This window comes from Hippocampus zosterae, chromosome 5, assembly GCF_025434085.1.
Source record: "Hippocampus zosterae strain Florida chromosome 5, ASM2543408v3, whole genome shotgun sequence".
Lineage (NCBI taxonomy): Eukaryota > Metazoa > Chordata > Actinopteri > Syngnathiformes > Syngnathidae > Hippocampus > Hippocampus zosterae.
Window position 1 is genome coordinate 6,691,381 of NC_067455.1, and position 13,107 is coordinate 6,704,487.

The window sequence follows — 13,107 nt, forward strand, 5'->3', positions numbered from 1 at the left end:
GTACGGGGGAAGCCGTAACAATCGTTCACGAGCTGAGCTATTTTATCCGCGTCCGGTGACAACCTGCCTCGTGTAAACAGCCATTCAGTTTACACTCTCACCAATCAGCGAGCACTTCAGTCAGTAAACTCACCATTTGCATGTGGAGTGCTGGAAATGAAGCCATTAAGTGAAAGTGGATTATACCCCAGCGCAAGTGACCTTTGGGCCCGTCAGTAGCCGAGCTGTGTGTTTTTAATCTCCTATTGTTTTTCCCGGAGAGAGGAACATTTGCTGATAGACTGACTGCCCGAACCTGCTGCCGATCAATACCGGAGGAAGCCTTTGTGATGCATATCCAAGCAGTCCCTTCTCTGTCTGGAAATGGAGGTGGGGTAGGGGGTGGGGGGACTCTATCAAATGGCTGCTTACGGCTTAACGCAGGCAGAGCGTGGAGCGCTGCATTTATTTTATTTTCTTTCAAGCACGTGTGTGCAATGTTCTTAAGAAGGGAGGCATAAAGCAGACGCCGTGATACAGACAAGAAATAGGGCTGAAATGCAACACAAGGGAGCCAGCCCCTCCCTCCTGCTTGTTGACCAGTTTAAAACTATGTTTGAGACACCACGGGGAAATTTCCAGTTTTACGGCAGCGAAGTGCGCGGTAACGACACACAAGGATAAAGTATCTAAAAGACGACATCAGCAGCGCATGTGTCAAATGGTATATGACTAAATAGATGGCCTAACAGTGACAAGAATAGTCAGCAGCATTTTACCGTTAAAAAAATAAAATTAAAAACTACATGTATCAATGAACAGTCAATACGAAAGCAAATAAATGGACACTGTATACTAGACTTTGCACCAATCTGCTCACCTGGACCGAAATCGGTTGATATCTTGAAGGTCACGGTTGGAGTGACAACTATAGATGAATAAATAATAGATAAACAATACTATCCATACAAACAAACTGAAGGTTTTGGAATGGCCAAGTTAAAGTCTTGAATCTGATTGAAATGCTGTGGCCTAACCTTTGGAAAGGCCATTTAGGCTCAAAAATCATCCAGTGGTCCTGAATCAAAGGAATTCTGCAAGTCTTTGCACATGTTTGACGATCGTTAAACGGCAAAGACGGGTAACATGCAAAAAAAAAAAGTAGGAATATGAGAAACGGGCAAATAATTTTTCAAGCGAATGAGGTCGGCAATAATCGCCCAGCTTTCCTCAAATATAAAAAACACATTTCATGGAGAATATTTCAGGAATTCATGTGACACTCCCATGATGTAAATATGAGTGACTAATAATGTTGTCTTCAGTTTTTTTCCTCTGCAGTCCCAACAATAGCCCGTCAAGGCGTCTCTCCCCACCGACAATCCTTCACTCGCACATTTCATTTCTGCACACAGGCGCTGCCCACAAATGAATACTGAAATGAAATTCAGGGACACACGTCCAGCGGGCAGCGCAAGCCGATCAATCAGCTGCGCAAACACGCCGGCCGACCAATCATAGCTCGACGCGGCGTGTCCCAGTCAATAGCCGCGGTCCGAGCAGCCGGCGTGCGGTCAAGGCCTGATGGACAAGCTTCCAAGCTCAGTCCAGGCTCAGCGGAGATTAAAGGCAGCTTCTGTGATTGTGCCTGCAGGGCCTGTGGGCCCCGAGGGGGCGCCGGGTGAGGCGGAGAGGCTTGGGGGGGCGGCGTAAGCCATGCAGTGGACATCCAGCCCAAGAACGGTGACCCCTCTGACATTGCCAGAAGGGCAGCAAATGCGCGCTAGCTGATTAGTGCTCCCAACGCTCGAAGGCGGCTAGTGGGCGCACCAAAAAATAAAAAATAAAATCTGCTAAATGTGGCACTCGATATTCTCGAAGAAAAATGCTTCCAATTTGAGGTTTAAAGGCACAAGAATAATTAAAATCATAAAATAAAAATAAAATCTCGGCGAACACACGGGTGCCCAACCGCAAGTGTGCGAGTCTACTCAACATATATTCTTGAGGTGTTCTGAAGATTCTACATCAGAAATGATGTACATATGCCACATTCGAAGTGTCATTCACGTAACAGCCATAAGGAATATTTGTCCATTGAAATGTAGATTGATATAGACAGTCAACAATGTAGGCATTGGTATACAGTCATGATTGTCAGTTGTAATTGGACAATTGGTGGACCGCCATTGCATTATTGTGCCTTTATCAGGATCATCCACAAGGGGGCGTTAGGGGGCCATTCAAGAGGCTTTGATACTGAGGCCCTCTTAGGCAAACCCAGTTTGTTTCTTGTTCTTCACATCAGCGTCACGCTCTGCTCGTACAGTTGGCTTCTAGGATGCTAACCCCCCCCACCCCCCCGTCCGCTGCCCCACCCAAGAAAGCTGCTCAACGTTTGTCCTTGTCAGCACTATTGATCAGAATCGGGAATGCTCGAAGGCGGGGATGCCGAGAGCAGGTGGTCGGCAGACTCCGGATTTAGCGTGGCGAGGTGCTCGTATGAACGCTGGCCGGCGAGTCTAAGCAGATGCTCAAAAAGCGACGGGATGTGCTTCCATTGTGATCCGAGTGGACAGCCGAATTGTTTGCCCCGCAGAAGGGCTTTTCTTCGGTGACAGGGCACTCACAATGGCCCCCACCCCACACCCCCAATGCTCCCAAATGAAGGGGGGGGGGGGCACGCGTGGACAGGGTGCGCTTCGGCCTGTACACTTTTTTTTCTGTGTTCAATGCTCCCCCTTACCACTAAAGACCCCCTGAAACTACCGCAGGGCAGGGGTTTAAATGTCACGCTTCGGCCATTAGAGCGGCCTGCCCCCGGCTCGTGTCTCCTGGGGGGGCTGGTAGGGGGGTGCAATGAAGAGGGGACCAAAGGGGTGGGACAAACTTGCCCTTGCTCCATTGTCCATGGCAATTAGCATGAGGCGCTAACTGACTCGGAGTGGAGTGTATCCTTTCGCCACGTGTCAGAGGGACTTGACTTAACCGTGAATTGAGAACATAGCTTCCCTGTTTTTGTGTTGTTTTAAAACAATTAGCACATTAATTTGAACATTTAGATTTTGCAATGTCAAGGGGCAAGTATATCCCAAGTCCTAAAATTGGCCTCTTAAATCCGTCCCTTACCTCTCGGCACGTGCCGAGGCCTTGTGCCTGGCGCACAAAGGCCGCCTTGTGTATTTGCCGTTTGGGCCTCGGTCACGCCGTGTTTTTCACAACAGCCTCGAGGCACACGCAGCCTCGACCATACGCACGGAGAGCCTTCTGCTCCCTAGAGAGCTCAAAATCAATAGACTTTTGGTGTGTCCTCACGTGAAGCTGTGACAAACAAGTCCAGTTGGACGTCACTTGTCTGGTACACATGCTCATTCCCAACTAGTCGTCCGATGTTTGGATGAATTTTGGAACATCCACAACTCAAATACAGGTACTGTGTAGTAGTGCATATAATTTGAAGTACAATAAGTGCAGTTTGTAAAACTGCTTCAAAAGTGTTATGCATCACGAGACCCCCCCCCCCCCCCCCCCCACACACATGTTATATGAAGCTTGGGTGGTCTTGTTCTCCATCACTTGTTTTCAATAGACAGTGGTATCTCTACTTACGAACGTCTCTTGATGTGAAATTTTCAAGTTACGAAACACCTCGACAGGAAAATATTGCCTCTTGCCTTACAAAAGAAATTTCAAGATGTGAAATGTCCAATTATAGTCTGTGCTGCTACTCCCAGCTATGAGTTTCTTGAATGTAAATGTGAATCATCCTGAAAAATTGATTACCAGTCCGGCGATCGCTCACTCTGCTGACGTTTGCCGTGGACATTTTCCATTGATTGTTCAAAGCTGACAAAAAAAAAAACGTCCTTGACAGAGAACATGAACGAAAGAGGGTAAAGTACAGTGCAAAATTTGAATGACCATCATTTTTATTCTTTACTCTCTTTTTTGTTTTTTACATCATGCATATTTCTCATTTATTGTGTAATAATCTAATTATAACATGTATTTGTTGCATATTTTGATGCATATTTATACTTCAGGAAACCTTTATGTCTGAATTTTAGGGAGCATGGAACGGATTAGGGCATTTACATGGAAAACGCGTCTCTCGTTACATTCATTCATTCATTCATCTTCCGAGCCGCTTGATCCTTACATGGGTTGCGGGGGGTGCTGGAGCCTATCCCAGCCGTCTTCGGGCAGTAGGCGGGGGACACCCTGAATCGGTCGCCAGCCAATCGCAGGGCACACAGAAACGAACAACCATTCGTACTCAGACTCACACCTACGGACAATTTAGAGTGTTCAATCAGCCTGCCACGCATGTTTTTGGAATGTGGGAGGAAACCGGAGCACCCGGAGAAAACCCACGCAAGCCCGGGGAGAACATGCAAACTCCACACAGGGAGGCCGGAGCTGGAATCGAACCCGGTACCTCTGCACTGTGAAGCCGACGTGCTAACCAATGGACTACCGGGCCGCCCTCTCGTTACATTTTCTAGTAAAGAAATTTCTTCCAGAACCAATTAATTAGGTTAGTAGAGGTACCACTGTATAGTATTAGGGATGTGCTGAGCACGTTTTTATTTAATTTTTTTGAAGGTCAAACGACCGTTTGAGCTTCCTTCTTCTGGTTCATGGCCATGCCGTAATACTGAAATAAATGCATTTAAAACCAACCCCGAAAACTCATGTTCGAAACATTCATTCATCCATTCATTCATCTTCCGTACCGCTTGATCCTCACTAGGTGTTCGAAACAAGTAAGACAAAAACAAATTTACGCCGCAATAATTTTGATCATGGCGGCCCGGTAGCCCAGTGGTTAGCACGTCGGCTTCACAGTGCAGAGGTACCGGGTTCGATTCCAGCTCCGGCCTCCCTGTGTGGAGTTTGCATGTTCTCCCCGGGCCTGCGTGGGTTTTCTCCGGGTGCTCCGGTTTCCTCCCACATTCCAAAAACATGCGTGGCAGGCTCATTGAACACTCTAAATTGTCCCTAGGTGTGAGTGTGAGTGCAAATGGTTGTTTGTTTCTGTGTGCCCTGCGATTGGCTGGCAACCGATTCAGGGTGTCCCCCGCCTACTGCCCGGAGACGGCTGGGATAGGCTCCAGCACCCCCCGCGACCCTTGTGAGGATCAAGCGGCTCGGAAGATGTATGAAATGAATGAATAATTTTGATCATTTTGTCCCGGTAAAATGTATTTTCACTTGGCTTTCGCTTCTTTACTTTATTTAAGTTAACAACATTTCAGCTTTAGTTATTTAGTTCATTTTTGTGCCGTAAAATAACCTTGCTTCTTGCATGAGCGGAACAGGAGTGAACCATAGACTTTGAGCTAGCTTGGAAGATTTGGAAAAATTGTCCGGCGTCTAAACGGCGTTTGGATGTGGTGTCTCGCTCTCGAAGCAAATATACGAACCGCTTCTTTACCGAACAGCCAATTGACTCTTTTATATATCTATTTGTTCTAAATAGTCATGCTTGACCTTGAGGCGAGACCGGGATTCATCCATCCCGTAAGTGGTGACCTTGAACCGTGGCGATGCCTGGGCCCTCGCTGAGTGCACCGACTGATTTAACTCATCGCGGTATTATTGACATGCTGTAATCGGGAACATTACAGATGATGAACTCCCGCAATATGCTCGCGCGTCAGGCAGCCATGACAACACTGAGAGCGCACATTCGTCAGCATGTATGTTGTGAAATGAACATCGATTCAGGTACACAAAAAAAGAATAACATACATATGTCCTTATACAGCATACAGCCTAAACTTTACATACACGCAAGGCTAATATCCAAGCGAATATAGCGAACCCCCTTCAAATTTGCGATTCTCTACTCCCAATGCCATGAGGTTTTTCCTCCAGTCTAATCTCTTCTCAACTACAGATACGAACGACCTGCCGAATGATTTGATTTGACATATGGACCGTCATCGCCCTGACTTGTGACCAAACATTTGAGATACGAGCGCACACAACTCGACTCGCTTAACTACAAGCAGCAGTTTTGCCGATAGTGAACAATTGTTCATAAAAGAGACTTCACGCTGTTTATTGACACCCATAGTTGAAATTTATGGTCCAATGACACATAAAACTAAGATAATTGCTCGTTGTATGTTTAAGAAAAAGAAAACCTTTATTAGTCTCGCAATGGAGAAATTCCAGATTCACAGCAGCAAAGTTATGAAAGGAAGAAGTAGAACAACAAAAAAATAGGAGCTGCTGGAAAGGCAGCCACTCTCGCGGCGCCATTTTGAAGTCAAAAATAAAAAAAATAACACAAGACAACACATAGGACAGAGACAGTCGTGCAATCTTCACCACTTTTCCGCATACACTTTGTTGTCTGAAGCAGTTATAGATGAAAGAGGAGAGGATCAAAGTGTCCTTTCACCAGTGGATCAGAGACATCATGCTGAAAATGTGCACACGTCTGCTACAAGCAAAGTTTTGAAAGCAAACACGAAGCTGTAGCGTCCATTGACGAAAAGAGATTAGTTCACTTCTCCTGTCCCACATAATCCGCTTCAAACTCCAAGCCGCGACTCCCAGCTCCAAATCCGCATCGGCACTCCGCGCCAACGCTCCTTTCTTCTCATCGTCGGCTCCTCAAGACCTCCATCCATCCAGCCGCATACCGTTCAACAGCACCAATCTCTCCGCTGAACAAAGCGGGGCTGTGAAAAATGCTGCCCATTACAGGCGCAAGACACAAGCGCCCCGGGACTGTCCAGCAACGACAGTCAAATGGCGCCGACATTCCTCCAGTCAAAAACAGTGCTGGTATACCCATGCTGCCGAGAAGGCGCAACCACCAAGCACAGAGTCTCCTCCTTGATGAATGTCGTGGCCAAAAAATGCTGAAAAAGGTCCACATCAAGTCCACACGACGTAACAACAAACACAAAGTGACAAAAGAAACACAAGAACAACAAAAAAAGCAAGGCTCATGAGAGCACTTGCTGACGGCTGCCTACTCGGGCGCCATCTTGACTGTTAACCAAGCCACTTTTCATCCTCAAGCTTAATATTTGAGTTGAGACTCATATCATTGTATTTTCTTGACTTTGGCGCAATAGGATCAGGGCGGAAGAGTAACTGAATTCTAGGGGTACCTCACAGCAGATATTCATTCATTTTGGTATCCATCTTTTTTTTTTAATTAAATGTTGATGAATTATTGACGCCAGTGTCGCTTCAACTTGATTTTGCAGCCAGTCGCAACGGCTGCTCATCAGGAGGCGAGCACGCCGAGGTGCTGTAGGCTGTAGATCATTTCTGCACTTTATGTCCTTTTTTTTTTTTTAAAGCACACATTGCTCTGCGAGGAACACTTAACCTGTTCGGACTTGTTCTCCGACCTATTATTGATCCTCCTAAATGGCCGACGTGAACATGTTGTCTGGAAAGAAAAAACAGAAATTGGCCAAAGGAATTATTACTGCCATTACTACAGGAGGGGGCAGCCTTTTCGAATGTTGGATTTCAACGGTAGAGGAAGTGAATTATTGTTTGCTCGTTTGCAAGAGTGCCACAACACTTGGGAATCGGACATTTCTTTCCGCCGATGACATGCCGGGTTCTTGGACATTGCAGCGGATCCTTACAAAGTTGTCCATTTGATTTTTTTCAAGATTAGTGTCTTACCGTGCAGCCTTTCCTAAAAAAAAATAGAAGTATTGAAATCGAGGCCCTATTTCTCGCTCCTAATCACCAGTTTTGCTTGAATAAATTCAATTGATTTAGTTCTCGCCACCCCAGTATGCCATTGCCATAATTCTTGCGTCCACTAGATGTCCACTGTGACTACTCGTCACACTTGCGACTTTTTTCCTTTGGACCTTCTCTTTTTATTTGGACAGATGGTGGAATTGTCTTCTTTTGTCAGGGCGCCGTAATCATTCTGTCCAACTAATCTGAGCCACTGAAATGCGTTTTATTTGTATCTGATTTGCTATTTCATTCCGCCTAGAGCGACTCCATTCCGCCTTTTATCCAACAGAATTAGACACATAATCAATGGTGATGATACCTCCTGTGGTTTGGTATCAATACGCTGCTAGGTGGATGGCAAAATGCTGTCTAATGATACCTCGGCCCTCCATATTGTACTTGGATGATCACATTACCGTACATGAGTTTCTACAGTGCAGTTTAGGTCACAAGCACAAGCTGCTGATGATTTGGCCTTTGTTTGCGTCTGTTTTTGTGGGAAAGATGATCTTCAAGGGCAGCGCGGTGCTCAAGTGGTGAGCACGTCTCCCTCACAGTCTCAAGATTGAGGGTTTGAATCTGAACTCTGGCCCCACCCACCCCGTCATCCAATGCTTGCGTGGCGTTCTTCTTCTCACGTTCCCAAAAACATTTAAGCTTCAATGGAGACGCCAAATTTCTCTGTAGGTGTGAATGTGGGATTTGTCTTTCTGTGTCCTAAATTTAGCTCTGATTGACAACATTTTACCTTCGATCCTAATGAGGAAAAACGCAATAGAAAATAGATTCATGATCTTCTCTTCCTACCAGAGCTAAATCCCGACAAATGGCATAAATACTGATCCAGCATAAGCAGTATAGACCGCTGTGTGTCTGCGTGCGCGTATGTGTGTCCATCCCCAGTGGTGCCGGATGTATATTTCATCGACAGCAGGTCTGTTTGGACCACATTTGGAAGCGCCTCGGGCCTCAAGACCAACTTTCTCGTTCTCCTCTTTCGTAGGTTGACTTCCTTGCCCTCGCAGCATTCGCCCGTCTCCAGGCCTTTTTGTGTGGCCAAGGCGGCGAGTGCAGCCAACTCTCCCAGCCCCTCCCCCCCCCCCCCCCCCAATGTCCACATACGCATTTCCATCTCAGCTACAGCCCAGCAGATTAGTAGCCCAAGGCTCCTTGAAGACATCCCCTGTTGTTGCTTGTGTGAGGGGGGTTCAATCCCACCCCCCCAAAGACGTGTTTGAGGCTATAAGGATTCCGCGGATGAATCCTGGATGAAGGAGCCCGATTGTCAAGTGCTGCTTCTCAACTTGAAATCCTCATTTACTCGCCTCACACTTAGAAATGTCCTTTATATAAAACAAACACTAGAATGTATCTCTAATTCATGAAATCGTCATCGAAATAAAATTAAAATTAAACATGCTTGCGTTTCAAAAATAAGGATAGTTAGGTGACCCCAAACTTTGGAATGTTACTGCTTTTCTTTCAAAATAAGAACATTTCTAAGAGACCCCAAAGTTTGGAACAGTAGTGTTGTACATTCTCAAACTGGAGAAACGTAACAGGTTCAAAATCAGAACCTTGCTGAACTCCACTTATGTTCATTTTTCTGAGAGTCGCCATTGGGTAAAGTTAAATGCTTCTCATGTCTCTCTCAACTAATGGTGACTATGATCACTCCTTAAAAAGGCTTTTCTTGGCAGAGGATTTGTAAATTAAAACTGTGTCATTGTAAAATTGTCTAAAAGGTTAATTGGCTCCAATAGAGCAACAATGAGGCATCACTTTAGTTGCTAACGTGCTGACTCGACGCAACTTTATTTATCTAGTGCGATCAATCACGACAGCCACAGTTGTGCCAAAGGGCTGTCCGCAAAACCTAATAATAATCATAAATAATAGTCACGAAAAATGCACCAGAGCTCCTTTTGCATCGGCATTTCGTATGCAGGAGGCCAGGAGGTGTGCACTGATTGCTCCAGAAAAGCAAGATGTCTGTCGAGACGGTTTGACCACAAACACGACAGCGCGCGTTGCAAGTGACCTGGTACATGCGGGGCCCACTTCGGCTAAATTGTGGCTGAATTATTGATACAGTTGGCGTTGTTCCGCTTTGCGAGTGGGGGCATGAAAGGGAGCCAACATGGGAATGGTCTGCTAATTTTATATGGGAGCCTCAGGGCACATTCCTCCCCGTCAACACCGAACATATTGACTGTGTGTGTGTGTGAGAGATTGTATAGAATATAGGTTTTGCGTGTGTGTGTGTGTGTGTGTGTGTGTGTGTGTGTGTGCTTGACGTGAAATGCACAGCTTGGACGTATTGTGTGGCTAAGTGCAGCGAAAGACGATGTGCTTTTTTTTTTCCTCTCGTTAGCACGCTTGCGGCGAATCTCACTTTGCCAGCGTGATGACATTGACATAAGTACATTGTATTTATATATATATAGAACTCCTCATAGAATGGACTCACAAAGTGCTTTACATGTTTAATTAAAAAAAAACATACTGGATTTAGCCAAGTCAAAAATTTATTTTTTTAATCAATAATTGAAAATATTGATTTTTGAGAAAAATCTAGAAAAAAAGTGCCCCACTAAACCAAGCAATGTTGTTGTGTTGCTCACTCCCACTGTTTTATATTAAATGATTTTTTTTTATTCTGTAGGGTCGTAATTTGCAAGTTTTAAATGTGTAATGTGCATACATATTTTTTTGTATTCTAGTAATTATTATTTAGGTTTTTTTTGTCCCAAATACAAGCAACATTGGTAGGTGATTTACATGCATTATTTTAATTTTAACTTATTTTACGATGTTTCTCACGAACAAATAAAACAAAAGCGAATGAAATATTTTATATTCCAACACCAAAATATTCAACCAAACCATTAAATTTTGCCCAAGAAAAGTCTTTTAACTTCATGCCAACATAAAAGGTGAAACGCCATAGATGGACTAACGTGAATTTACATCGATGTTAGGCTATTTATAAACCAGTCAACAAGCACTACTCCATGCGTTGAAATCTCTTTTCTAGCGAATAATGCATTTTTAAGAATTGTGGAACAAGATGGCGAAATAGCAGGATGATTTGTGAGGCTCGGGATGAAACCGTTTTTGAGGGGTGGGGCTTGCAGGGCGCTTATGGTTGAGGCGGCAGCAAAAATGTAGCCGCGTCTTCCAAGGTCGATGACCATGGCTGAGCTTGCGGGCTAATTTCTCCACACGTCTTCAAAAGCCTTTGTGTCCGCCACCCTTTCATGGGTGCCTCTCTCTCGTGATGACCGTGCCTCGGGGCGACAGAAACACCTGGAAGAGGGGAGCCCACCTTGGCCGACTTCAACCGTGACCCCCTTTGCTTGAGGGAACCCTCGGGCGAGATTTAAACGAGCTCCCCCAGGTCTGCAACAGTATCTCCCCGCCCCGCCCCCCTACGCTCACTTTCCACCTTCTCCGAGAGGTGAATTGACCCCCCTCTGATGGCTAATTGTGATGACCATTTCAATGGAAGCTGGACACTTTTGGCAAACGAGGTGTGACAACGCAGCAAAAAAACAAAACAAAAAAAAACCTCCTTCAGGGGGGGGGCGTCTTTTTTGTCCTTTTCTCTGTTATCAGTCTTTTTACAAGTCACTGATGTGCATATCTGCTCTTGTCCGCGTTAAATACGATCACTCGCAATTTTTACAATCCTTTTTCGGCTTCCCCCTCCTCTTGTGGCGAGAGGAGCATACAATATACAGACTATTGATCCGCGCCCATCACAGCGGAAAAAAAGTCGGGTCGGGGAGCGAGTGGGGGGGAAACGGGAGTTGGGGGGAGGGGGGTACTGGACGCAGCGATCGATAAGTCCTACTCTATCAGCCGTTTCCATGGCAACCCCACAGAGGAAGGACAGAGGCTTGCCATGCATCCTGCACCTGTCCGCTCGGTGCAACTATTGCGCTAATGAAAGTGTCAGGCAAATGAACACGAAGTCAGCTTCCTCAATTCCACAAATTACGCTTGGTTAATAGTTCAGCACACTGAAGGACGCTCGAAGGCCCTGACGAGAATGTTGGGCATTCCATGTTTGTTTTTTGTTTTTTTGTGTGTGTGTTTTTTGTGGGGTGGTAAACCATGCACAGACGATGGTGTGAAATCAGCAGTTGCTTCCTGGCTCTTTTGTGCTTGACCCCAATTTTGAGGTCGAATAAGTGTGATCAATGCGGCGGCAATTAGCCTGCTCTGTGTGTGTGTGTGTGCGTGTGTGTGTGTGTGTGTGTGTGTATTTGTTTGCATGTGCCTGGAGTAGTGGAGCAGCTAGGTGCAAAGACGCTGGCCAGGTCAAGGTTAGACAGACAAACTGTCAATGAGTCTACTGACCCCCCCCCCCCCCCCCAACATAACCCACTCGACATCCAGTCTTTGGGCACGTAGAATTCACACGCTCTATTAGATTACAGTGGTGCCTCCATGAGCTACAAGACTTACTAGTTTTAAAAAAATATATATGAGCTGGTGTTCATCTGATTTTTTGTTTTGTTTTGTTTTGACTTGTGAACAAAATTTTTTTTGTTCCAGGTTACTGACTTTACAAACTTTGCTTCGGTGAGCTTGTAACCTGAAATGTTCACAAACTGAGGTAGTGTTTCCTGTCGAAATGAATGGAAATCCAATTAATCCGTTCCAACCTGAAAAAAAAACCCCTAAGATCCAAACGCTAGGCCATGCCGCGACTGTGTTTTATGTCGAAAATAGGATGTCGATTGATGTCACTTTTCGACGGAAATGTTGTGTGTAACTCCCACAACTTACACTATGGAACAAAGGTGAACTTAATTTTATCTCTAAACATTTGATCTAAACCTCTGACAGCTATTCGATATTTCAGTACTTTTTGCAAAACTTACTGTTCTCAAATAAGGAGTGCTGGAAATCTGTTTGAATGTAGCAAATACGACAAATAATAGAACAGAAAAAAAATTTGCAATCTACCGACACCTGAAAAATCGACTGAAGTCACACTACTGTACTTTATATGCTTATGCACCCCCCCTTCCCCCGTTTAACCCAAAAATGCTACACCCGGTCCGACAGGAACGCTTTGTTAATCATGCACTGTATTGATCACCAGGCAGAGACGTGGTATAGCAACAGAACCTAATCAACTGTGGCTGTTCTGAAGAGCCAGGTCCAATACAAGGCGCCCCCACCCCACCAACCCCCAGCCCCCATAATCATAGAACTGTAGCACCATGGAGCAGGATGAGCGATGCCGTGCCCCGGCGGGCCGGCGCACGCTCCGCCGTGTCCTTCAGTGGGTGCCGGCCTTTGACTCCCGGTCCACCTCATTGTTTGGGGGGGGGGGGGAGTAGAGCAGTCGATGCAATAGCAAGGGAAGGGGTGGGGGTAGAT